At 46.3% G+C, this 25,269-nt stretch overlaps 1 long non-coding RNA gene across 1 annotated transcript; it reads right to left on the reverse strand.

Annotated features, from left to right (window-relative positions):
- Positions 1–1,731: 1,731 nt before the first annotated feature.
- LOC144820227 (uncharacterized) lies at positions 1,732–19,860 on the reverse strand. Its single transcript, XR_013607698.1, has 2 exons — positions 19,345–19,860; positions 1,732–5,111 (listed from the first exon to the last, which is right to left on the reverse strand). It is a non-coding gene; the product is annotated as an uncharacterized LOC144820227 (long non-coding RNA).
- Between the last annotated feature and the right edge of the window lie 5,409 nt (positions 19,861–25,269).

Below are 25,269 nucleotides of genomic sequence, written 5' to 3' on the forward strand. Positions count from 1 at the left end.
CCCCGGAGGGCGCTTTTGCAGGAGACTGCAGGCCGAGCGCGCACGGAGAGTGCCTATAAAAGCGCCTCCCTCCGCAGCAGATAACGCGCACTGGTAAGTTGGGGCCACCGGCTGCACTCCTGCCTCCACGTGCCTCAAAGCAGGACTACAACAGGAGCAGAGGAGAGACGGGCTCCTCCAGTGGAGTAAATCACAGCCTGCCGGCGCGGGAAGGCGAGCCTCCGCAGTGCTGCTGACAGCCCGAGCTCGGAGGCATGGCGTTCTTCAAGCAGCCTGGGTTCGGATTAAGACCATGAAGGTGCTGCTGCCTCTCGGCACAAGTGAATAATTCTGTATTCAACTATCACTGCTAGAGCCGTGTCATCTCAAAGGTGGCGGCAAGCAGTGCTAACACATGCCCTGTTAACTGGCAGTTCAAGGTGCTGGTCATAATTGAATGCTATGCGATTGTCAGTGTATTATTGTTCACCAAGTCTTTCTTCAAATACATTTGTTTGAACACCGGGTGCAGGACATGGAATGCGCGTGGCCGTGCGACGGCGCACAGGAGGGGGTTCTGTTGTGTGGACGTGGGCGGGGCGAGGGGGTTAGTATAATGCATGAACGCCGGAAACATCAACGCAGGAGAAAGGAGATGAAGGGAAAGACATGGTGCAAAAGGTGAAGGGTGAGCTAAAACGAGACTGCTAAAAAAGAAAAGCAACAAAAACGGGCGCGAAACAGCGTGGTGGGCGCGCACGAGAAGCAGCGTGAGCGTGCACATCAGCTGAAGATCGCCGGGAGAAGACACCGAGTCTGCCTGCTGCTGTGACTGACCCCCTGCGGAGGGAAAGAGCCCGGTGAGTGGGGGTAGAGGGGGGGCGGCAGAGAGGGAGGGTGTGTGTGTGTGTGCGTGTGTACGTGTGTGTGTTTTTGTGTTTGCGCGTCTGTCTCTGTATGTGTGCTGCCTTCGGCCGGCCTGCTAAGCGCGTCCACAAAGCCTGGTCGGCTCGTGAACCGCTCTGTCCTCCCTTGACAGCTAACTCAACTGCAATAGGGCTCGATGCCGAGCCCTAAAAAGGTAGTTCCCTAAAGGTGAGCAGTGAAAGGATACAGGTCAGACAATCAAAAGCATGGTGAAAAGACAATACTTCAGGAGAGGGACGAATACATGAACATGAAGGCAAACCAATGCAAGTGCCCAAGAGTGACAAAGCTAACCAATGGTAAGCATTGGGAAGGCTGTAAGTCCACTGTAAGTTCTTGGTAGCTTCCACTGTCTGGAGGAGAGACCTAAAAATGCTTTTTAATGTAAAGTGCAGCTGATCCGTAGCTGCTCTGTGTACTATACATAAAGAAAATGTTATGTTAACTATTGTTAAAAAGAAATACACATTTAAACATAAGGATGGAAAATGAGTGTATATTACAAAGATGTTAGCGTTAATAAGAAATGTAATGGTAAGGATATATAGTTAAATGAACTTTAATAATAGAAAAAGTGGAAAATGTATAAATAGGAGAAAGGAGTTTAAAGAGGTAGACCTAATTTTAATTAAAAAAAGAGATTAAAATGTTTAAATCATTACTTTAACCAAAAAATAAGATACAGTCTCAGGGGATTGGGAGGGTCCCCCCCACAAATATACAAACTTTAATTATGTATATAACATTAAAGAGTGGCAAAAGAAATAAGTGTAATGGCAGGTGGGTGGTGGTTTACACCACCATGTGAAACAATAGAAATATATATTACATAAATGGATTATTTTATTGCACAAAATGTCAAGGAATAAAATCCTATAGTTCATTGTACCCTGTGAAATATAGATTTCATCATCACCTTGCCAGCCACCACTCAACACAGCTTTACCACTGTGTGGGCTACTAGGATTATGCAGCATTGAGGACCAAAATACGCAGCAAGGTTATCTAAATTGGGCAATAAAAATTTAAAATATGATGCACATTCTCTATCAGTATTGTTTTCATCCAATTGAGGAAACAACAAGATTTTTCTGAAATCCAAAATGTATACTAATTCTGTTCCACAATATGTGGTAAATGCATGATTATAAGGTAAACGTTGAAGCCACAGTATTGCATAAAAACACTGACCCTTACATTGTTCATTTCTTTTTAAAAATTCCAATTTCAAACTATACCCATTGTTAGATGGGCTTTTAAGAAAACAGCTATGAAAAAGCTAACTTGTTTCAAAATAATGTGATCCTATATTACTGTGACAATTACAATCACTCAGCCTTCAGCTTTGTAGTCCATGATGTAAATATTGGACCATACTACATGGTAACCCATTGTGTATTCTCTACATTTAAATCGATAGGCTTGTAAAGGAAGGTTAAAAATAAAAAAGGTAAGTGTAATTGGGATGTACTGACTATGAGATGCAGTGACTCTTGATGTAAGGGATGTGATTTAAGGGCTACATTTTAGAGCAGGTTATCATTCCATCTGCAATAACGATGCACACGTATTTTCAAAAGGATAGTGTTGCTTACTTATGGTCGGCGACTGGATCATTGAGATTACATCCCAGTTCTGGAGAGCACTGGATGACCTCCTTAAAAAATTAAATCACGCTTGTCACTTGTGTTTCATCCACAATGAGATGGTCAGGAAGAGAGGACTAAAGGAAACTCTGACACAGCATTTACTATGTTTAATCAATGGTCATCAGGATAACTAGTGAGACGCAACCAACAATGACAGGATTAACAGACGACAGCGTGACTCAGACATTGTACAAGATTCTCCCTTTTTATTCCGACAAGCATTGCATCCACCGGGTCTTCCCATTTCAGCCTCCCCGCCTTGATCTAAAATTATATGTGATGTTCTGGCATGAAGAGAAAGCATGTTCTGGATTATCAGGAGGGGCAAGAGTGTGGCGAATATGAATTTGCTTGCCAGTGGCCCAAAGTCTACACCAACCTCTGCTTCCTACTGCTGTAGGCAGGGAAGCGGGATCAACCAAGGAGTAATGGCCTATTTAGACCAGCCAAGCTTCTTCATAATTCAGCAAGACGGTATGCAGGCCCCAAGTAGTTGATGCTGCTAACAAGTGGTTTGCTGCATGAACAGGCTTTCTTGATTCGCAACACTACCCTAAGCCGGCAGGGTGGAAAACACAACACAGGACAGAAGTCACCAGACCAGACGGCTGCAGTGTCAGTACTGAGAACTCTAATTCAGTTATTATTCTGCTAGGGGGGGCAGGAGAGACGAGGGGGGGGGGATCCTCCTAAGAATCCACACGAGGCAAGTTATCATACGGGTAAACCATTCCAGGCACACTACTCCCGCCAGCATTTGAAGTCAATAATTCTTCTTAATAATAGTAACTGGTTTAACATGGCGCTTCATATAAGCCTTCTGACATTTCTAAGTGCTATAAATAACATGTACTACTATCACACAATTTTCATACTAACTATGCTGAAATGGAATGGATAGGGTTTAATTCATCCTTACCATGATTTGAACTCGTGCTGTAGATCACCACATATCTTAGCCATGTGGACGTAACTCCCTGAGCCATCCTACCAGCCACCCACTCAAGTAGTATGCCTTGCTAGCATACTACACCCCAGGGTGGAGAGGGTTATCCTGCCAACATTTCACTTCCTGGGACTCCTCCATCCAGCATTCCGCTCATTCTGAGAGTGTTTTGGTAACTTTTTACTTCTAGGATGCGCCATATATGGGTGAATGTGGGTTGCAAGTATTATCTGCTGGGCAGGGGGGGGGATTATCCAGGCAGAATTTGAGGCTAGGCGATCTTATGTTAACATTTCACTGTAAAGGGCACATGGTTAATATTCGCTCCAGGACATTTTTCTTGTTGGCATTCTTCTCCAGATGAATGTCCTAGCAAGATTCTTCTTCTAAGAGACCAACACATCTACATTCAATTTCATCAAGACAGTATTTAGAAATGTTTTGTCAGTACAAAAAACAAAATACTACTGCTCAATGTTCACAGAGAGATACACTAAGTCAAGTTTTTCAGGCATTTCAGAATTCTCATTGTAAACAATCCCCAAACCGTTTACTTCCTTCTCCCACCTCACGGCTCAAGGAGACAATAGTGTTACATAACAGAACAGAGATGGGAAAGAATACAGCCCTCTTCACCTGCCTGTACCAGACGCATACAAGACCTCAGGCTGACCTCAAGCATCTCTAGCTCACAAAATAAGACCTCTGCTCTGCACAGCAGAACAGGAAATGGAGTTAAGACTTCAGGTTACAGAGCAGGTTTCCTGCCTCCCTTTACAAACTGTGTCGCAATGAGTCAAATAATGCTGCCTCACAGGCAATGTTGGTCCACATTCGGAATATTGCACTGATGTACTTCGACAAAGTACCGACCCCTCAAGGACTTAGGGCTCAGGGCAGACAAGTACATTCATGTCGATGATCAACACCCGCAGTACCAATTGGTCAACATGTATTGTCACCTTAAAATCCATGTAAGCTTGACACGCCTGATCACACCAACCAGGAGCAGCTCATCCTCATCTGTCCAGAGGACACTGCCTGGCTCGGGGTGAAAAACGTATGCGTGCTCCGGAGTGTCCACAATGATGTGCACAGCCAAGGTATGAATTGAATTTGAAGTCATGGATTGCCTTCGTTTATGTCCTCCGCTGTGCCACCCGACAGTTCTTAACACATCTACGAGCCAACGGTTTTCTTACTCCTCAGCTTAACACCCCTCTTTGTGATCTCCACGGGGAAGTCACTTTCTACAACTTTGTTTTGAGAAAGATCAGAGCTTGGGGTTCGGGAGCCCCAAAGAATCTGCAAACCACCCAGAGAGTCCACCAGACCAACAAAGACAGAGAGCAGAGACAGCACTGTTCCAATGACATACAGCCTCAGCATCCAGATCATGGTGCCTCTGGAGGTGATAGATCCAGACAGGAGCAAGGGTCCAGTGGATGACAAACCACAGCAGCAGAAAAATACCAATAGCAGAGTGATCCCAACAGGGGAAGAACTACTGTAGGGGAGGCACCAGGCAGCAGTGGGATCCGAGCAGCAGTGGGATCTGGGCAGCAGCAGAAATCGGGCAGCAGCAGCACAGTTCAGGGTCTATATATGTTCTAATAAGCAAAAAGAAAACACCACGTTAGAAGCACTGGAATAAAACAATAACTACAAATGAATTTTTTTAAAAAAACATCCTAGTCACAACTCTGTCACCAAATGCAAACAACAAACCATAACTGTTGCATGGAGACACCTAAATTAACAGAGAAGGGTGTTATGATTCCAAATTCCATCTCATGGTTCACAAAATAAGTGGAATTTTAGGAGTGTTATATGGCACCTACGATAGCCAAAAGGTTCCCAGTATGGCTACTTTCCCAATCATAAATTAGGAGAAGGGACGATAAATGTCAGAGGAACGGCCTAACAAAAATGTATGGAAAACTGACAAACGCTTCATCTTGTAAAGTTTTACACAATTGTTAAATTGCTCTTAAAAAAGGTTCAACTTTCATGCAGGTCTAGTAGACAGGGCTTCTCATGCGGTAAAGAATTTGTCAACTGGATAAAAATTTACATTTGGAAATGCAAATTTCGATCAAATTTGCTCAAGTGAATTTTGCAGTTAATGAAAAATCAGCATGATTAGAAATTAGCCACAGAACATCTACTGCAAATCTAGGACTCTGGCAAATCTCCAGGAGTTTGAGGGAATTTGTGAATTTACAAAAAAAGCAATTCTCTAAAAAGTACGTGGATAACATATTTTGTGGCCTGCTATTCAGAACAGATTTTAATTTATGACCCAGTTTCAGTTCTTTCATGCCCTCTTTTGCCAGGTCACTAAGTGCACAGGCATACTATTCCAGATTCTAAATGTGTTTACATCTAGGATTTAGGGATAGCGACTGTTTTTTTCAATATTGTAACACAGCAGCAGCACACTAATATTACTGTAAATAATATTTGTGACCTCCTCTCATTTCTTATAAGTGAGATCCTGTTTTGTTCTAAAAGTGAGTTTTCTCTGAATATTGCATAAAACATAAACATGTCTGCCATAGACTCCCACACATCACCCACATTGAAAATAAATGAAAGAAAAACGGTATTTAACACAATTTGTTGAAGAATTATTAAAAGGTAATCAGGACAAGACTCTCTGCAGAGGGAGAGTTGGCCCTATCAGGTGCACTCCAGAAAGGTTGGGGCCTTGGACCAGAGCCCACTTTGCCCATGAATTAAAACGTCTCTGGGTCAGTAGTGGTTTGCATTTGGTGGACCGTGGTCTAAGGTGGCATAACGGACAGAAAACAATGGGTTGGAATTAGAGGTGTGCAAAATTTGTGTAATTTGGTTTTGCATGATTATATGAAATTTCAGCAAAATTACACAAAATGCAAATCCATCGTTTTGTGCTTTATTATAGTGCAAAATCATGTCAATTTTGGCACAGGGGTGCATTTAAACAAGAGCACCGCAAATAATAACTACTCACGTGCTATTGTTCCCATGCATTTGAGGTACATTTGTACTGCAAATTGCACCATTCACTGTAAATGTTTATTGTAAATCGGACTTTATTAAGCCAAGGTGCATAATAGCGTCCTTTTTATGGGAATCTCGAACAACAAGAGTAATGCGAGATTTCCCAAATGACACCAGGGTATTTTAAATTTGGCCCAGGCCTAGTTGGAATACTAGCCTAAGCGATTGCCAGTGGTTAGACCATTACCAAGCATTCGTTCCATCACCTTTGGGTGTCTGATTGCCAGTAGTATGCCTGGAAAACTGCAAATGGCACAGCTTTCCAACTACTACTGCATAAGTTTGTGAATTCCAAAACACAGTAAATTTGCACCCATGCCATAAATACTTCTGTGGGTACAGACTTACTACTTTTTTGGTAAACCACTCGTAATATATATTTAAGTTCCCAATCCCAAAAATGAAGAATTAAAGCCTCTCAGTGCAATGAGAACAATAAAACCCAACACAGATATAGAAATATAGACTCAGGTCCCCCAGATCCGACTATCAAACCAAGAATGCATTTATTTGGGGGGTATCACACCCCAAACACCTCCTTGTGAAGCTACTCCCCTGCATAGAAAACCTAGATTCGGAAGGCCTTAGACCTGGAGGGGCCCTATGGCCAGAGCTCTCCAAAAAGAGTCTCACAGTTAGAACAGAGGTAGTTTACAGTCAAAGCACCACAAACTAAGAGGTTTGCAGGAAGAAACTGACCTGTCCTGCAGTAACTTGGCTACCCTTTGGGCACTTAACCAGTGAACAAGACCTAATGTTATGTAACTGGTGGTCACGTAAAAGTGCTCGAATACATTTGGGTCGAGTTTGAGCTATATCTAACTGAAAAAATCTGCAAAAAAACTATTAGCAGCTGCCTCTGCATAGCGGATGGGGGTCCCAAGGCATCGCATTTTCCTTCTGGGCCAATTCCTCTGAGTTGTGGGTAAAGCACAGACCGTGCCAGAAGGTCCATTCTGTATGCAGCTCTCTTGATCATTAACATGTATGCAGGGCCAGTGGAATTAAGTGATTCAGTGGTCACGGCGATTTTCACATAATTATGGATTCGGCTCATTTACCCCTACTCCATCATCTGGTGCACAATCTGCAGGTTTTAACAAAAATAACATTTTGTTTCTAGCTCAAACGGATCAAAAGTTAGAAAATATATGGCAACTCAGGTCCCAGCGCACCTGAACGCTTTTCGCAAAGGCTGACTGGTCATCTTTCAGTTGCTTCTTGCAGTATTTGGATGTTAAATTGTTGCTAATAATGGGGAGAGGATGTGGCCCAATTGCTAGAGCGGTCGACCTCGAAGCTGGGAAACCGGATTCGAGTCTTGGCAGAGACGCTCAACATCCTGCGATTCTGGGGAAATCACTTAATCTCGCTGTGCCTTTACAAGATGAATGTGTCCATCTGTAACGCAACTGATGCTCATATAACAAGCATTGGAAATGCAATAGGTCTCGCAGCATTAGAGTTAGTGCTTTTAGAATTGTTTATGGGTTTTTTTTGTAAATCTTTAGCATTTTTGTTTCCTGTAGCCAATGCTAAAGAATTACAAATAAAAAAAGCCATAAACAATTCTAAAAGCTCTAACTCAAATGCTCCGAGACCTATTGCACTGTGTGAGGGTGAGGGGTTGAGGGTGAGAGAGGGTGAGTGAGAGTGAGGGTGAGTGAGAGTGAGGGTGAGGGAGGGTGGGTGAGGGTGAGGGTGAGTGAGAGTGAGGGTGAGTGAGGGTGAGTGAGAGTGAGGGTGAGTGAGGGTGAGTGAGGGTGAGGGTGAGTGAGTGAGAGTGAGGGTGAGTGAGGGTGAGTGTGAGTTAGGGTGAGGGGTTGAGGGTGGGTGAGGGGTTGAGGGTGGGTGAGGGTGAGGGGTTGAGGGTGAGTGAGGGTGAGGGGTTGAGGGTGAGTGAGAGTGAGGGTGAGTGAGGGTGGGTGAGGGTACACTTAAAACGCTGCTATGGGCACTCGGGGTTAATACCTAGGAGTACTTTCACAATTATGCAAAAACAACTTGTTAGTAAATTAAATGGTCTGGATTCTGCCAAAGTATGCCTGCATGCTGCGTCCCTGAGATATCCAGATTTTTAGGATCTATCTCTCTTTGTCAAAGTTTTTACAGCATTACAGGCAGATTAACCAAGAAACCAGAGATTACAATTGGTTAAGCTTTATCAAAAGAGACAAATTCAGTGAATCCTTCTGTGGCGGTACCGCCTGTATAGGACATCGGCGATGTTGACATTGGTGGCATCAAAGATATTACTGCCAAGACATCCACTTCTTCATCTTTATTCTGCACAAGGTGCTATTTAAAGCTTGATTCACAAAGATGTTTCTGCAAGTAAGAGGGTTACCCACTCCTGCCTTAGTCCTGAATATACACTAAAAGACACAGTATGCCCATAGGTCGCAGAGTCTTATGTAAGCTCTGACAGCATGGTCTTGATGTAACTCCTTACATGGTGAATGTTAAAATGTGTATTTTACTATGTGTGGGCAGTTTTACGTGGACTTGTAGAGCTGCACAATGTATATGCACTTTTAATATTAAATGACAATAGAAGGATGAAAAAAGCTACAACCAAATACTGACAAAACGGTGCAATCTAAATTAACGGGATTAGTTCTCCATTTAGAGAGAGTGAGCGGTGAGTAAAATAGTGTTAGCTTCTACTCGAGCATTCTACTGGATCGTCGAAACAGAGAATGATAGGTTAGTTTGAGAAGGTTGTGTTATGTTATGTTATACTGCGTGGCGTGGTACGTCACTCCTTGTTATTCAATGGAGGTCTCCTAGAGCATTGTCACATTTTTCTTGTGCTCTCAGGGCTAATGATACAATGGCTGAGATGCTCACCGTATGGTTGGGTCCTTAATCTCTTCCTTGTTCATTATAATTTTGAGAAGTTTTAAGTAAGCAATCTTTACATATTCATGTATATTAAGTTCGGATATTTCTTCTGAAAGTATTTCATATTTTTGAAAAAACGTCTACTCGATGAAAATCTATGTGGCTGAGCTGCACGGTTTTGATTATACAGAAGAACACAAAGGCAGTTTATGAAGCGTGCCCTCTAATTGGTGTGCTTCTGCTTGCTGGCGGCAGGGAGCCTAGGAGGTGGGAACTGGGTTACAAGAAAAACCCTGCCGACTGCCCATTATCCTGTCTACACAATTCACGGCAATTTTCTTTTCAGCCGCACATTGAAACTGTTTGCAAACAGCTTCTATCTTTAGAACGGGCTGCTCAACATTTGCCAAATTTACTAGTCTGAGGTTTAAGCAAAAGACTCACCGAAAAAAAACACCCACTGATATTTCAGAACAACAAAATGACTATTGAGCATGCTACAATCTATATCAGTCTGTTGTCCGCTCACTATATTTGGCTATGGCAAAATACCCGTTGATGACAGGCACATGAACGGGTAACAACACAAAACAACGACATTCTTCGTGAAAACAGGGCAAAGTTACACTCTGTGATTAAAGGAAATGTAACCGTGTCAATACGGGTAAGTGGCAGAACAAATGGTCGCTAAACACAGGCATACCAGGGATGAGAAGAAGTCGTTCAGAGTGGACCCGCCACCAAACACTGCACGAGGAGCAGCAAAACACAGCCAATGCGTCAGATGCAACTTTAAAAGGGTTTGCAGAAGTTTACGTTCTTTTCTGCACACGGTCAGCCCTTTCGCAAGAACACACACACTGCGCAAGACTCGAAAAAAGAAAAAGAAACTTACATGCGTGTGGTAGCCACAGCCATTCTGTTCTCGCGTCAGTGGTGACCGAGTTTAATGTTTAGACAGTGGGAATTTATGTATTTATAACATAAAGTCTTGAAATTACACCCAGGGCACAAGTGCTAAAACAAGACGGAGGGAAGAGAGGGGAGGGGGAGGAGAAATGCGACACGGCGGGAAGGGGAGGGGGCGGAGCGGGTAAACAAAGACGGACGTGCACGCGCTTTTAAGGTCAATGCGCATGCGCATAAGCTCAATGCGCATGCGCATTGACCTTAAAAGTCACGGGCACTGCAAGGAATCGCCACGATTCCTTGCAGTGTGGATAAAGAGTGGATAAGTCGCAATACTCTCGCTTGCTCGATGCGCATGCGCATCGACAGGCGAGACCTAAAAAGTGCTCGGATACCTTCAGGTCGAGTTCGTGCTATATAAAACTCACCAACAAAAAAAAGGTGAACTATTTTCCCAGAAACTGTTACCAGGAGTAAATATTACAAATACTATCACAAAATGTGCCGCATTATGCTGCATAATTTGCCGTTTCTTGCTACATATTTTGTCAATCCTTCGCATATGTTGTTCTTCCTCTGCCGCAAAATTCCAGCGGCCTGCATCTACGCGAGCACATCTCTGGATGGTGCTTCCGAAACAAATCATTCGGCATGCCAGCACCTTCCACCAGATGGCAGCATCACACCACTATACTGACATCTGGAATGAAGGGTTGTACCAAATTGCAGTGAATTTCTCACAGTCACCTCCCTCCGACTGTTAAGTTCCCATGTAGTATTGTCTCACATGACCTGGAAGACAGTCCACCCCACTTAAACCACTCAAGGACCCCATCTACGCACCACATTCCAACTTGAACGAGTGACATATTTTCAGCCAAAAAGATCGCTCACTTTCAGAAGAGCATGTTGTCCTTGAGTCCAAGAAAAAACATGACAGGATGGGGTTGAGTGCCGCCCCACTTTGGTACAAAGCTGAAGCTGCCCTGATAGATCTCTGAAAGGCACAAGACAAGGGGGCGGGGGCGGTACAAGCAGGTAGGTGGCGTCCACCCACTATTTTCACAGGATGCAAGCCGTCCACCCTGCCAAGACGCTGGGCCCCACTGAAATATGCTGAACTGGTCCTGGTGTAATTTAATTATCAGACATCTGGACACATTTAGCAGCACCTGCGCATTGTCTGCTTTCGTTCCTAGCAGCAACGTGCAAGTGGTGAGGGATCTTTGTTAATTTAATTTCCAGCAGGGCCAAAAATAAAGGTCAAATGTAAGGAGCCATTAGGCCTCCTTTTGTTTTCAGCACCCTTGCTGTGAGCTACCTGGAGCATCACACCTAGGTGTGAACGCAATGGGGAGGGAAACAAAGGCACGCAGCATATTATTACTTCACAAGTACTTAAGAAGGGCATGGTTTTGACCTTGTTCAGTGCTTGTATATGAGAGCTATGCATGCACTGTAAAAATGTAAGGTGGGGTGCTCTACCCCAATATTTACACAAATACCAATTAAAATGCAACAATATTTTTTATAGTGCTACTCATCTCAATGCAGGGTGTCTTAGCGCTTTATATCATTATACATTGACAACAAAAAAAATGTGTGCGTAAATCAATGTACAGGATGTGTTATATAAGACCAGGGCCACTGGAATTGAGTGGCAATGAAGGATTCAATTATGCGGCACAGTTTACTAAATTACAAGTCAAGAAAATGCTAACTATACAGCATAATGTGGCACATCTAGTGATGGTACCATTTCATTATTTTGTCATATTTACACATCTTAACACTGTCTACAAAAAGGTTTCACCTTACTAGTGTTAATTTAACACCCAAATACAGCACTATGCAACTGAAAGGTGAACAGTCAATCCTTGCGAAGTGCCTTCTGCTGCACCGCAGCATGCATTATTTGCAACTTTTCATCCGTTTAAGCTAGAAACAATTTATTTTGCTAAAATGTGCAAATTGTGTGAAAAATGCAGTGGCAGCAGAACCACATAATTACAGTGGACTTGCGTGAGACAGTGAGGGTTATAAGGTGTAAGAGTCGCACGTCCTTCAAAGCTCACTGTTCTATATTAGAAGGATTGCAATTAATGAACTGCAAATAACAAAAGGATCTCTGTGCTAAAAGCAGTAAACCACTTACCTATTTACATAAATTAAAAATCTGTAATTTGCATGTTACATGATGTGCTTTGCAGGAGACACATTAATCCTCTACGCTACTTTAATAAAAAAAACAAGACTAGATAAAACATAGACCTCTCCAACAAATGTGTTAACCTCCAGAGTTATTTTATCATTATTATTATTTCCTGAGGTTTACTGGGCACACAAAGATCTCTGCAGCAGATGCCCTAACTCCAGAAGATATTTTAAAATGCAGACTTTGCAACCAATTAAGCAGAACAGATTTTCTACCACATTTCTCCTTCTTGACAATTTCTTTTGTGGTAGAGTTTAAAAAAATAAATGTGTAAGTTAAGGTCCCGATTTTGTATCGGGGTTGCATCACTTTTTTGGCACAACCCCAACGCAAAATCCAATCTAATAAATCTCGTAATGATCTCTCATGTAGTCATGATAGACCTGCTAAATATATGTGAGGTCTTAAGATCTATTGTCACTTCTTGTGATGTCACTTCCTCCGAGTTCATAGTTGTGATGTCGCTTTCTTTGAGATCACTTCCTGTGATGTCACGTGCAATGTCACGTGCAGTGATATCATGCGCCATGATGTCACTTGAATACTGCCTAACTTGGTTAGTCCCCCACTTCTTTTTTAAGGGCTTGTACTCTGGACCTCTGTGTATAACCTGGTGATCTTCAGCAGTAACAGATATGTAATAGGCCGGAACGCACACCAAAATTCTGAGCCAAGAAGCCTAGGCTAGAACGGAAGGCGCGGATAGGGCTACGCACAACCAGGTGGAAGTCTTACTTACCTTGGAGCATACAGTTCTCATGTTTTGGGGGTCACCGATGAGTAAGGTATCCAATTCCAGGTCTTTTCATGCTATAACAAAACCAGGACTACAAGTACCATAATGCCAAGGACAAACCTACACGGGAGGACTTACTTACATCTGAACCTGGAAAGCTTGGGAGCTCGGGAGCAGTCTCGCTATTGGTTGTTTATTATAACCCGACTGGCTATCTACAGTTTCATACCTAGGAATCACATCATTTGTTGTTAACATTTGGTGCACATCTGTAAGCATTGCTGTTGTGATCTTGTGGACTTTGCATCTCTGTAATGCTCAGAAGACCGCATTTCCCACCCTTGAGTCCATGCAATGTTGCCACTTTGCTCCACGTTAGTAGGACAACGTATTTACAGTTCTGGGTTTGCATTTAGCAACCCAATGCGTTCTTCCCAATGGACCAGGGCGCCATAATTCAGTGATATGTAAGAGAAAAAACAGGACTGGAATCATGAAGCCACCTCGCTACCGGGCCTGTAGTGAAGAGCCACTGATCCTCCTTTGTAACAGACGCTGAAATACGCGATTGTCCCGTACCAAAGGCCAGGTGCAAAGGCCTCAAATCCAATACAAATGGCCAAAGCAGTTGTAATAGGAGAAAAGAAAAGTGTAGGAGCAGGCATTGCCTTTGTGAAATATCTGTACTGGCTTTAAGGGCTGAAAAATATCCTGCCAAGACCACAAATCTGGTGCGTAAAGCAATCACATAAAGAGAACCGTCAGCACCCCTCGTTACATGGGACTCATTCCTGGCATCTACACACGCTCTCCAGGAGGGTTCTTCGGTAGGTCTTCCAAGGAGGTTGTGGGTATCCTTCAAACCAACACCTGATCTCCCAGCTTTAGCCTTAGCACACAGCTTCTCTGCCATTCTCCAGAGCTATGACTGTCTATATGTGGCGGGAGATGCTCTTTGACCATACACGGGTACCTCTGAACTGTGGGCCTCCAAAATCACAGCTAATTCAAGAGCTTCGTCAGGAAGCGTAGTATGAAATCGAAGGACAGCGCACTACATACCAACCCCAGCAACACCCAGCCGTGGCCTCTGACCACAGATCCTCCTACATGTTGTTAGATGTGGCTGTCCACTTGCAGAGGAAGACCCTGGGCCTTCAGCCTCAGATCGTAGCTGTACCCATTGCGTCTTCCGCTGTAGCTGTCCATGAAACGGAGAAGTTGGTCAAAGTCCATAGTTCATCAAAGTCCATACTGGCTACAACTAAAACTGAAGGGTCCTCTGACTTGGCAAAAGCAGGAATGGATATATAAGAATATCGGGCGACAAACGACTGGAAACAGGAGGGCTGGACCTAAGAAAGAAACTCCCTCAATCCTGCAGAAACCTCAGCAATCTAAAGAGTTCCAAGAAGGCACAAAAAAAAGTATAATTTCTAATTTATCAGAATTCCTCCAGATGTTACATCTTCTCTTCCTGCTCCCTCTTTTAGCAGCAAAAGTTACTACTACAGAGTCTGCTGCAGGCTTTCCAATGTATTTCCCATCAATGTTCCTCTCTTTTCTGCTGTCCATTCCCCATTGATTTGTTTTCTGTATCTTCTTTTCTCAGCCCCCTTGACTTTTTTGCTGCTTTAATCCTAGCTCCTCCCACCCTGGTGCCAAGAAACTAGACTGTTGTCTGGTAACTGTAGCGCATTATAAATAAACAAATACAAGTGGTGGCTCATGTGAGGAAGAGTGCTTTATCTCCCCAGAACAATCGCCAACAAGAACATCAAGGAGCAGCCTGAGACCACTCTGATCTACAATTTTTTTTAAAAACTATGAAAAGCGGTCCCTCAGACCTGTCTTACAATAACCAACTTCAGGTCCAACACTGGCCCACGACCAGCGCCTTCTGAGGTCAGAAGGGCCTGCTTCAAGCCCGACAAGATTTCATGGTCCTTCCCCACCTCCAAGATTGAGATTATTCCAGTTCAGTCAGATTCACAAATGACTACCATCCAGTGCTGGAAAGCAGGGGGAACCTGCCGAAACCAGGTTCCAGCAGCAGTTTCTAGGCCAGATCACAAGCAAAACATGCTGAATTTGTCCTGGAATCATTTTCAGATACCAGGACATCATTCAACAGCACCCCCACGTTTCCTCCATTCTGTTCAGAGCAGCAACCTGCATGCAGTGAGGGTGCTTTCTTGTTTTTACTTCCAACCGGGCCTAAAATAAAGGCCCGATTTAAAGGGTCTTCAGCCGTTCTTGTGTATATCTATCATCTTGGCTGGGAGCGAACTGGAGCCTAACACCTAGATGCCAAGGAAACAAAGGCTCACTGCTTATCACTTCACAAGTACTTTAGAGAAACTATGACGGAGGCAGGTTTTTGACTTTACTCAATCCCTTATGTAAGAGATGTGCATGCACTGTAAGAATTAAAGATGTATCTGTGTGTGTAAGTAATTTCACAAAAAAGGATTTAAAAGAAATTTTTTAATTAAGTATTTTATAGTGCTACTCATCCCAGAGTAGGGTGTCAGAGTGTTTTACATCACACACAGAGGCACAATAAATCAGCCCGGGACCAGGGTTCAATTCCCGGCTCGGCGGGGTCTTGAGTCCTAAAATGTCCATGGACTCGACAATTCTCGCTCCGGTGCCTACTCGATTCACGGGGTCACACTCTGCGACTCTGGGCAATAGCTTCCTTAATCTCCACAACGGCCCCTCGCGGCGGGATGCCTGGCTTTCACCTTACGGATACCCTGCCGGGGTTATCTCACAGGGGAATACCAGGACGGGTTCCCTAAGCAAGCGCTTAGAAACCGCTTGGTGATTTGCGCTATATAAATTCCTGTACATTTACATTTACATTTACATGTGTGCAAATAAATGTTCAGAAAATGTAACATAAGACAATGAGGATGCTAAGATGTAAGAATCACATATTGCCCAAACTTGTAGAAATTATACATTGAGTGAATTGTGGGAGGAACACAAAGTCAGGATATACAACATAGCGTTGGGATTGTAATTGTCTGTACTAAAAATACTTTATTACTTTCCAAAGCAAACCTTCTTTGCAATTTTAGATTACAACAGTTTGAGAAAACAACAATTGGACTGTGGGGGCCTGTTGTGGGCAGCCAGGTACTCTGGGGGGTATGGGTGTACATGTTGTACCCCCCAGCACTTCCATGCACAACATGGCAGGCACCGCGCGGTGCCTGCCATGTTGTGCATGGAAGTGCACAACATGCCTTCCTGGCATTGTGGCGGGCGGTGCCGAGTGCACCGTCCGCCACAATGAAAGGAATGCAGGATGCGCCCACCACTGTGGTGAGCGCATCCTAATTGTCCCCACGGGACCCCCGTCCTTATGGCGGGTGGTCCCGTTTCCCGATAGGGCCGCCCGCCTGCCTTCCTAATGGACCCCCTATGTATCTAAAAACACAATAGATGTCAAAGGACCAGTCTGGCGACAACATTTTAGACGTCCTGTAGTTTATTGAGCTGTTTCTGGGTAGCACCGGCGTAGAGTGCGTTGCCTTAGTCGAGTCTGCTGGTGATGAGTGCATTGGTGACCATTTTTCTGGATTCCGTGGGGATAAATCTGAAAGTCTTTCGGAGCAGGCGGAGCGGGTGGAATTAGGCTGAGGAAACTGCTTTGATTTGGCGGTCCACTATGATGCTAAGCTTGCGTGTGTGGTCCGTTGTGGGGGGGGGGGGGCACCCAAAGCAGCTGGCCACCAGGAGTCATCCCAGGCTGATGCAGAGGGTCCCAAGAGGAGGATTTCGTCCTGTACGAGTTGAGCTTGAGGCAGATGTCCTTCATCCATGCCGCAACGGCCTTCATTCTGCTGTAGAAGCTGGTTCTGATGGTTGAGGGTTCATTGGTGACAGAGAGGTTTTAGCTGGGTGTCATCGGTATAGGAGACAATGTTTAGTCTGTGGCTTCTGGCTATGGCTGCGAGGAGGGCCATGTCGATGTTGAAAGGGTAGGTCTCAGGGAGGAGCCCTGGGGGACCTCACAGCTGATCTCCGTGGGTTCTGAGAGGAACAGTGATAGTCTGACTCACTGGGTCCAGTCAGTAAGGAAGGAATGGATCCAGTCCACAGCCCTGTCGTGGATGCCGGTGTCGTGGAGTCTGGTGATTAGGATGCAGTGGGAAACTGTGTTAAAGCGGGTCAAGAAGTCTAGTAGGATGAGGGCTGCTGTCCCGCCCCGGTAGAGGAGGGAGTGGATGTAGTCTGTGGCAGCGAGGAGTGCAGTCTCTGTGCTGTGGTTGCTTCAGAAGCCGGATTGGGAGGTGTCCAGGACGTGGTTCACTTCGATGAACACGGAGAGTTGGGCGTTGATGTCCTTCTCTATGACCTTGGCTGGAAAAGGGAGGAGGGAGAACAGTCTGAAGTTCTTGAGGTCTTTCGGGTTTGCGGATGGCTTCTTCAGGAGGGGGTTGATCTCTGCGTGTTTCCAGTCATCGGGGAAGGTGGCTGTTTCGATGGAGCAGTTGATGGTGCTGTGGAACTGGGGGACGATGGCAGCAGCTGTTCTGTGGAAAGTGTGGTATGGGCATGGGTCCGTTGGGGTCCCCGAGTGGATGCTCCTCATAGTCTTGAGCATGTCCTCTGTAGTGAGCGGGGTCCAGCAGGGCATAGTCTATTGAAGGGCGGCATGGTTGCCTGAGATGATGGCGGTTTTGGCAGCCAGATCTCGGGTGTCAAAGCTGTTGTAGATCTTCCAGATCTTCTGGTGGAAGAAGGTGCCAAGTTTGTTGCAGAGGTCTTGGAAAGGGTGAACATCTGAAGTCTTGCTGCTGGGCCTGGCGAACTCCTTGATGATGGTGAAGAGTTATTTGCTGTTACGTGTGTTGGGGATGCTTCGATCCCAGATGGCTGTTTTCTTAGTGGTTTTGAGGAGGAGGTGGTGTGTGTTGACTGTAGACTTGAAGGTTGCATGAGTTTCCGGAGTTTTGTTGCTCCTCCATTTCTTCTTGAGACATCTGCAGGTGCACCTGGGTTCGTGGAGGGCAGGGGTGAACCCGCTGCCCGCCTTGGATCGTTGTTTGCCTGGTCTTCTCTTGAGGGTGTTCAGGGTGTTGGCTCAGTTAGAGATCTGTTGGTGGAGGTTGCGTGCTGGAGTACATTTTTTCTAATCCAACACTGCTCCCATCCCTGTGTCAGACAGAGTCCTCCACACAACTTTAGTGTTTCCACAATTTCTGGTGGTCCCTGGTAGATTATGAATTATACAACATCATCACTTGCTTGCTTGCTTCACCGAGCTCGCCCTGATGCCCCAGGGAGATTGGTTGTATGGAATGATACAAATACAGTATCTGTTCACTTACATTTCAACTGACAACATTCTGCTTTATAATTACAGTCACAAACCACCTTAGGTTTCGTTCCATCTCTTAATACAGTATCTTCTCATATCATGTATTAAACATGTTTATAAAAAAAATGTATAAGGAAAATGTTTACGAATTGGCCTTGCACAAAATACCCACCACGTTGTCTGTACATAGCAAAGTATTGATGTGATTTTTACAATGCAAGTATTTTAAACCCAGTCATGGCTTCTTCACTGCAGTTTAGCAACAGTAAACAAAGTATTGTTATTGTTCCAGACACCCTCAAAGACAACTGTTTACCTCCCCCATCTGGCCACGGCCATCCGTAACGAGGTGCCCTCCCCCCACCTCCTGAATGTGCACCGGCTACCAGCTCTACCTCTGGTCTGTGACTATCCACATACACACACACACACAGCCTCCAGCCCACAAGGCCCTGCACTCCTGCAACCTTTTTTCTCTCTCCTTATAGCGCCATCATTCCAATGCAGACGGGGGTGAAATGTGCTGACACCCCCCACCTCCCCGCCCCCAAATCTCAAAAATAAAAATTCCCTCTTGTGGCCTCCAAAATATTGACAACATGCCCCTTCCCTTTCCCTTGACACATCTTGCACAGCCCAGGTGCTATGGCACTGCTAACACTGACCCTCCGGAACAACCCGAGGCGGGCATACAGCGCTTGTGATGAATACCCCTGCATACCCACCTGCCACCACCCGCGGGCACGGACGGAAACTTACCAGGCTGTGGAGGTGAAGGTCAGAGACCCCCGTTGAATGATGCTCATGGGCCGATGGAGCGCCTGGCACACACCGATGGAATCCGGAGCTTCACCGGGGGGGGGAGGGTGCCACCCTCACCACACGACAGCGCTCTATACCTCACGGCACTCATGTTGCTCCCGCCCCTCCTTCGTGCCCAAATTAAACCCCGCCCCTTAAAGTGACAGAGACTCTTCTTCGCCTCGATTTAGTAAATACAAAGAGGCGAATGGTTCGGGAGGAGCGTCCAAGCCACAAAAGCTGGGGGTGGGGCAGCGACCCCTGTTTCGAGAACAATAACGAGCTCCTTATATTTGCGGCACTCGGGATTCCTACCTGTGCCGAAAGGCCGGGCTCCCGTTCCTGACTCTTTCCAGCTTCCTGTGCCCTGGCGCCCGTCGTGCGAGGCTGCTGCTCCAGGCTCTCCGAGACCTCCCTGAGGAGGCGAGTGAGGGGCAGAGATCTCCTTCAGAGGCAGGTGCGGGGCGGTGTCCCTTTAAAAGAGGCGTGTCCACTGAGCAGAGGACGCTTGGGGGGCGGGCCCAGGGAGGACGCACTCATTCACCCCGGACTACCCCGACCTTTTACCTACTTACCCATCGGCCCCTTCGGCCTCAGCGAGATGCTGCCTGGATACCATTCTGACGCTCGAGCCTCTTTCCCTCGGTTTCTTGTTTCTGTTCTGCTGGGCTACAGCTGACAAGCAACCCTCCCCGTGCAATCTGTAAGGCATCTGCAAACATGCTCGGCTTTATAGTCAACAACATAATGCAGTGTCGTCACAGTGCAGTTTCACTTAACAGAGGCATAACAATTCAACATTCAAAGTGCTATTGGCTACAAAGCCAGGCATGAGTACCGCAATATGTTACTCCACAGCTGCCCTAGAGCTGTGTGTCTGGATGCCCTAGGGTGCCGGGGCCTGCTATTTACACCACAGACTTCTGTGTGTTATGTGTTGTGCAGTGCTAAATATTATCTTGTGCCAGTGGTTTTCATTTACACCTAGATGAAGGGCCCATCAAACACCCACCCCTCTTCCCGAACTACACATTGTCCAGTTTTCCACTCCCAACGCCTGGAATATGTGCCCCCTGTTAACCCCAATACTTCTCATCTGCACTGCTCTCCTAGGTACACCCGTCTCATACCCTCCTAGCACTCTCTCTCCGTCTCTCTACGTCCCAAACATGGCCACCTCTAGAGTTAAGGATGGAATTAACTGTTACAAAATCATCTATCCTCCTGGCCAAACTAAAGCTTCAGCTAAACGATTGAAGCATGAGACTATTGAACGTTTCCCTGATTCCCTTTTTGTTGACCTTTTTTACAATTGTAGTTCTGGGAGGCGCAAAAATGATTTCATTTTCTTCACTCACAACACCCCTTCTTGGTCCAACAGCTTATCTAATTCCCTTAATGTCACCTCCTCCTCCTCTATCCCTCATGGGAAACAACTAAAGATTTCCCCTTCTGCGTATTTCAACGGCTTCCTCACCATCTCAATCTATAACAATGGTACTGTCTTGATCCAAGGCAAAGACACCTCTCTCTCTCTCTTTGACCACCTCTTCCCCTCCCTACTCCCCTCCCCTGCGAACAGGTTTTCCCCCGACTCTCCAGCCAACTCCACCCTTTACTTCCTTTCTCCTCCCCTGACCCCCCTACACTCCAATAGGCTGCACCCTCGGGAGGCTCAGGTCGGCCCTCTTCCCTCCCCCTCCCTTGTGCCCTCCTCTCCCTTTCCTCCCACTCCACAGTATGCCCCACCCTTCATCACGTCAGCCTTACCACTAGGCAATACGCTCCTCGTCCAGTCGGCACCGTCTCGGGACCCCAATCTCATCTCGTCCCCCCTATTCTTTTCTGCTACTCCCTTTTTCAGTCCACTCCTCCGCCAACCTCCCCTCCCGGCTAACTTTCCCTATGCTCCCCTCATCCCTCCCTCTCCCCCTCTTCTCTACCCCCTCCTCTCCTCACCTCTTCCCCCGATTTCCTCACAATCCCATGGCATCTCTTTCTTTCCCCCCACTCCGCTAGCAATGCTATGCTGCCCCCCCTTGACCACCCTGGTACCCCTTTCCATCCCCCCTTCAGGCACAGCAGAACCACTTCCTGTCGTCAACTTCCCCTTCTCCCAACCCCCCCCCCACTCTACCAGATACAGGCTCCCTCACAGCCACCGCTCCTAGCCAACAGGACCTCTTCAACCACCTCCCCTTTTTTCCGCCCAAACCTCCTACTCTCCTATGTCTCCTCACAGTCCTCCCCTCTCCCTTCTCCCCACCGTCTTGTCCCGCACCCATCCCCCCTAAACATGTCCATAATTCCTTCCCTTCGTGCAGCGCCATCAAACACAACTCCCCCCTCTCCTCTGATACCCCAACCCCCGCTCTCAACCTCCCCCTTTCCCCACCTATGAACCCTATACCTCAACTCTCCTCCTGTCCTCCCACCTCTCCCTGCCTCCCACCACCTATACCACCCCATCCCTATGCCATCGAGACACCCAACCATCCGTGTTCTGCCCTACTCTCTCTCGAAAATAAGATATGCTCTCTCATCACCTCCATCTCCCAGCTTGTAGCTTCCATTTCACTTTTAAGCTCTAAGATTTCAACTTTCCCATTCTCATCAACTCCTCTGGAAAACTCTCACCTTCCCACGAGAGGCACCTTGACCCCTCACACCATTATAGCCAAGCATAACCTGTCGTCCGCAAACATCGCTCATTCACACAAGCCTTTGAACGCTACCCTTCTTCAACCAGCACCTCCGAGTAACCCAATTACCTACTCCATTCCAACCATCTCCTCTGTCAGAACCAAGCATCCACCCAGACACTCCCGTGCACCCCCATATAGGTATAATATCCCTATCACCCTTCTTTGCCCAAGTGCCCCCGTCACCAAAACAGTCTCGACAGAACTGCGCTGCATGCTCCACAACTGCAGATCTGCAATAAAACACAAACTCGAAATCTCTGATACCATCACCCTTCACAATATTGACCTTTTCTTCTTAACAGAGACCTGGTTCAACGATACCTCTCATTCCATGTTTGATCACCTCCTACCCACTGGCTACTCTATTTTCAGGAATGACAGACCTATCAAAGTTGGGGGAGGTGTTGCAGTTATCTTTAGAAACTCCCTTCAACTCAAGGCTTTTCCCATCAGCGCATTCCGCACTTTTGAATGTCTATCTCTTGAGCTTCAACTACACCACCGCTCACCTCTTAGATTCCATGTCATATACCGCCCACCTGGCAGTGGCCCTTCATTTATGGAGGAACTCACTGACTTCATCAGCGACCAATACGCACAAAGTGACAATCAGACCTTTGTGGGTGACTTCAATCTCCACTGGGGCTCCATGCAAGACTCTTCCGCGAACGGGCTGGCCTCCTTCCTCTCTACAAACGATCTCACCCAACACTGCACAGAATCAACACACTCTAAGGGTTCTATCCTGGACCTTGTAATTTCTAAAGCAGGCATGCTTTCTATCGCTACCCCTATTCACGTAGACTGGTCTGACCACCTCCTCATCCCATTCTCTCTTCTCCTAGCACACTCTATCACTCTTGGCCAACTTAAGAGGGCTACCTCCTGGTTCCGTGATGCTAAAAACATTGACACTGCTTCCCTCTGTGAATCAGCTTTGCTGTCACTTCCAAGGCTAGACCCGAACCTAGATGTTGATGATCTCACTTCACAATGCCTCTCAGTCCTTGCAGTCGAAATAAATCAATAGCGTTGCTCCTCTCCAAAGCAAAAAGAAAAGGCCCATTCCCTCAGCACCCTGGTTCAGCAAATCCCTATATGAAGAAAGGAAGCACCTAAGACTCCTGGAGAAACATTGGAGGCAAGCACCCTCCACCGATAACTTGGCCACGCTTCGTTCAGCAAGATCCGAGTACCACAAGCACATCTTCCTTGGGAAACCATCACACTTCAGAACCCTCCTTGACTCAGCCAAAAATAGACCCAAAAAACTATTTGATCTCATCAAGACCTCTAACCACTCTCCCCCAACCTCCAAATTGGAGGATTCTACAAAGAAAGCTGCTGATTTCGCTGTATTCTTTGACGAAAAAGTGAAATCACTTGTGGTTCAGGTCGCTCATCCTACCCCTCCAGAGGAGCGCAAATCACTAGTCATCTGGCAGAACTTTGACCCCATCTCTGAAAATGTCCTCCTCAAGTGCATCCTCGAAACAAAGCCCTCCAACCACTCGCTCGACCCCATCCTCAGTGCCATTGCCATTGACTTCTATACCCTTTCTCTTCCCTATTGGACCACTCTGGTCAACCTCTCCCTCTGTCAAGGTTCCCTCCCTGTTCCCTTCAAAGCTGGGCAGGTCACCCCTCTGCTTAAAAAACCCACTGCGGATGCGAATGACCTCAATAACTTCCGCCCCATCACTAACCTACCCTTTCTTGCGAAGATCACAGAAAGATGTGTTGCGAAACAACTCTCACGTCATATCAAGGAAAATGATCTTCTTGACAATTTTCAGTCCGGCTTCATCCAAAACTGCAGCACTGAAACTGCCCTGCTGCAAGTGATCGATGACGCGCTGAGAATACTAGACTCGGGGGGGTCTTGTCTTCTAATTCTCCTTGACCTTTCGGCAGCCTTTGACACTGTCAACCACAACACCCTTCTCAACACCCTTCAACAGAGAATGGGCATGGAAGGCACCGTGCTTAAATGGTTTGCTTCTTTCCTTTCTGATAGATCCCAAATGATCAAAATAGAGGACAGTCTCTCACCTCCTTTGGCGGTGGGTCAAGGTGTTCCCCAAGGCTCTATTCTTGCTCCCACATTGTTCAATCTCTATTTGGAACCTCTGGTAAATCTCCTAAGTAAATCTGGGGTCAAATATCACCTCTACGCTGACGACACTCAAATCTACCTCAAGGTTGCCTCCACGCACGATCTCTCTGTCCTAAGCTCTACCCTCGACTCCGTTCATAACTGGATGTCAACACATCAACTGATCCTGAACCCCTCCAAAACTGAGTTCCTCCACCTCTCCTCCTCACTCTCTCCTCCCCCGGTGCAATCATGGATGGACCAGATGAATCTGCTGAACACTAATCCCATCATTGTCGACAGCGCAAAATCCCTTGGTGTCATACTCGACACAAAACTCAATCTACTCTCCCACATTAATTCAATTGCAAAGTCTGCCCGATACCAACTGCGCCTTCTTTGGGGGATTTGTCGCTTCTTCCCGGTGCATGACCTCAAAACCCTGGTCCAATCGCTGGTCCTCTCCAGACTGGACTACTGCAATTCTCTTCTGACTGGCCTCCCCAAATCCCACCTATCCCCCCTTAAGTCTGTTCTACATTCAGCAGCTCGTTTCATTTATGGGGCCAAAAGAAGCGACCACATCACTCCCATGTTATCCTCCCTCCGCTGGCTCCCCATCGAGGCGAGAGCTATCTACAAGACTGCCTGCACCACCCATAAAGCCTTGCACTCCTCCTCTCCGCGCTACCTGGCGAATAAACTGAAACTCTCTGGAGGCTCTAGACCATCACGAAATGCGGAAAATCTACTGCTTGAACCTCCCACTTTCAAGAAGGAGAGATCGATGGCCCAATCCTTTTCAGGCAGCGCAGTGAGAATCTGGAACTCACTTCCGCCTCAGCTCCGGACCACCTCCTCCTCCCAAGCCTTCAAATCTGACCTCAAAGTTCTCCTTCTTCAAAGACATTTCCAAATGTAATTCATGCCCTCTCTGCTATCTGAAGGAAGCCCTTCAACTACTGAAAAACCTACTTTATTTGACTATGGAAGTGTCTTCCAAGTGTGTTCTTGTGGTTTGAAGGTCTGCCTCTTATTGCAGTATTGTCCTTCCTCCTGTGTCTGGGACTCGTGGGTGACTTG

Source organism: Lissotriton helveticus, chromosome 1_1 (genome assembly GCF_964261635.1).
Source record: "Lissotriton helveticus chromosome 1_1, aLisHel1.1, whole genome shotgun sequence".
Classification (NCBI taxonomy): Eukaryota; Metazoa; Chordata; class Amphibia; order Caudata; family Salamandridae; genus Lissotriton; species Lissotriton helveticus.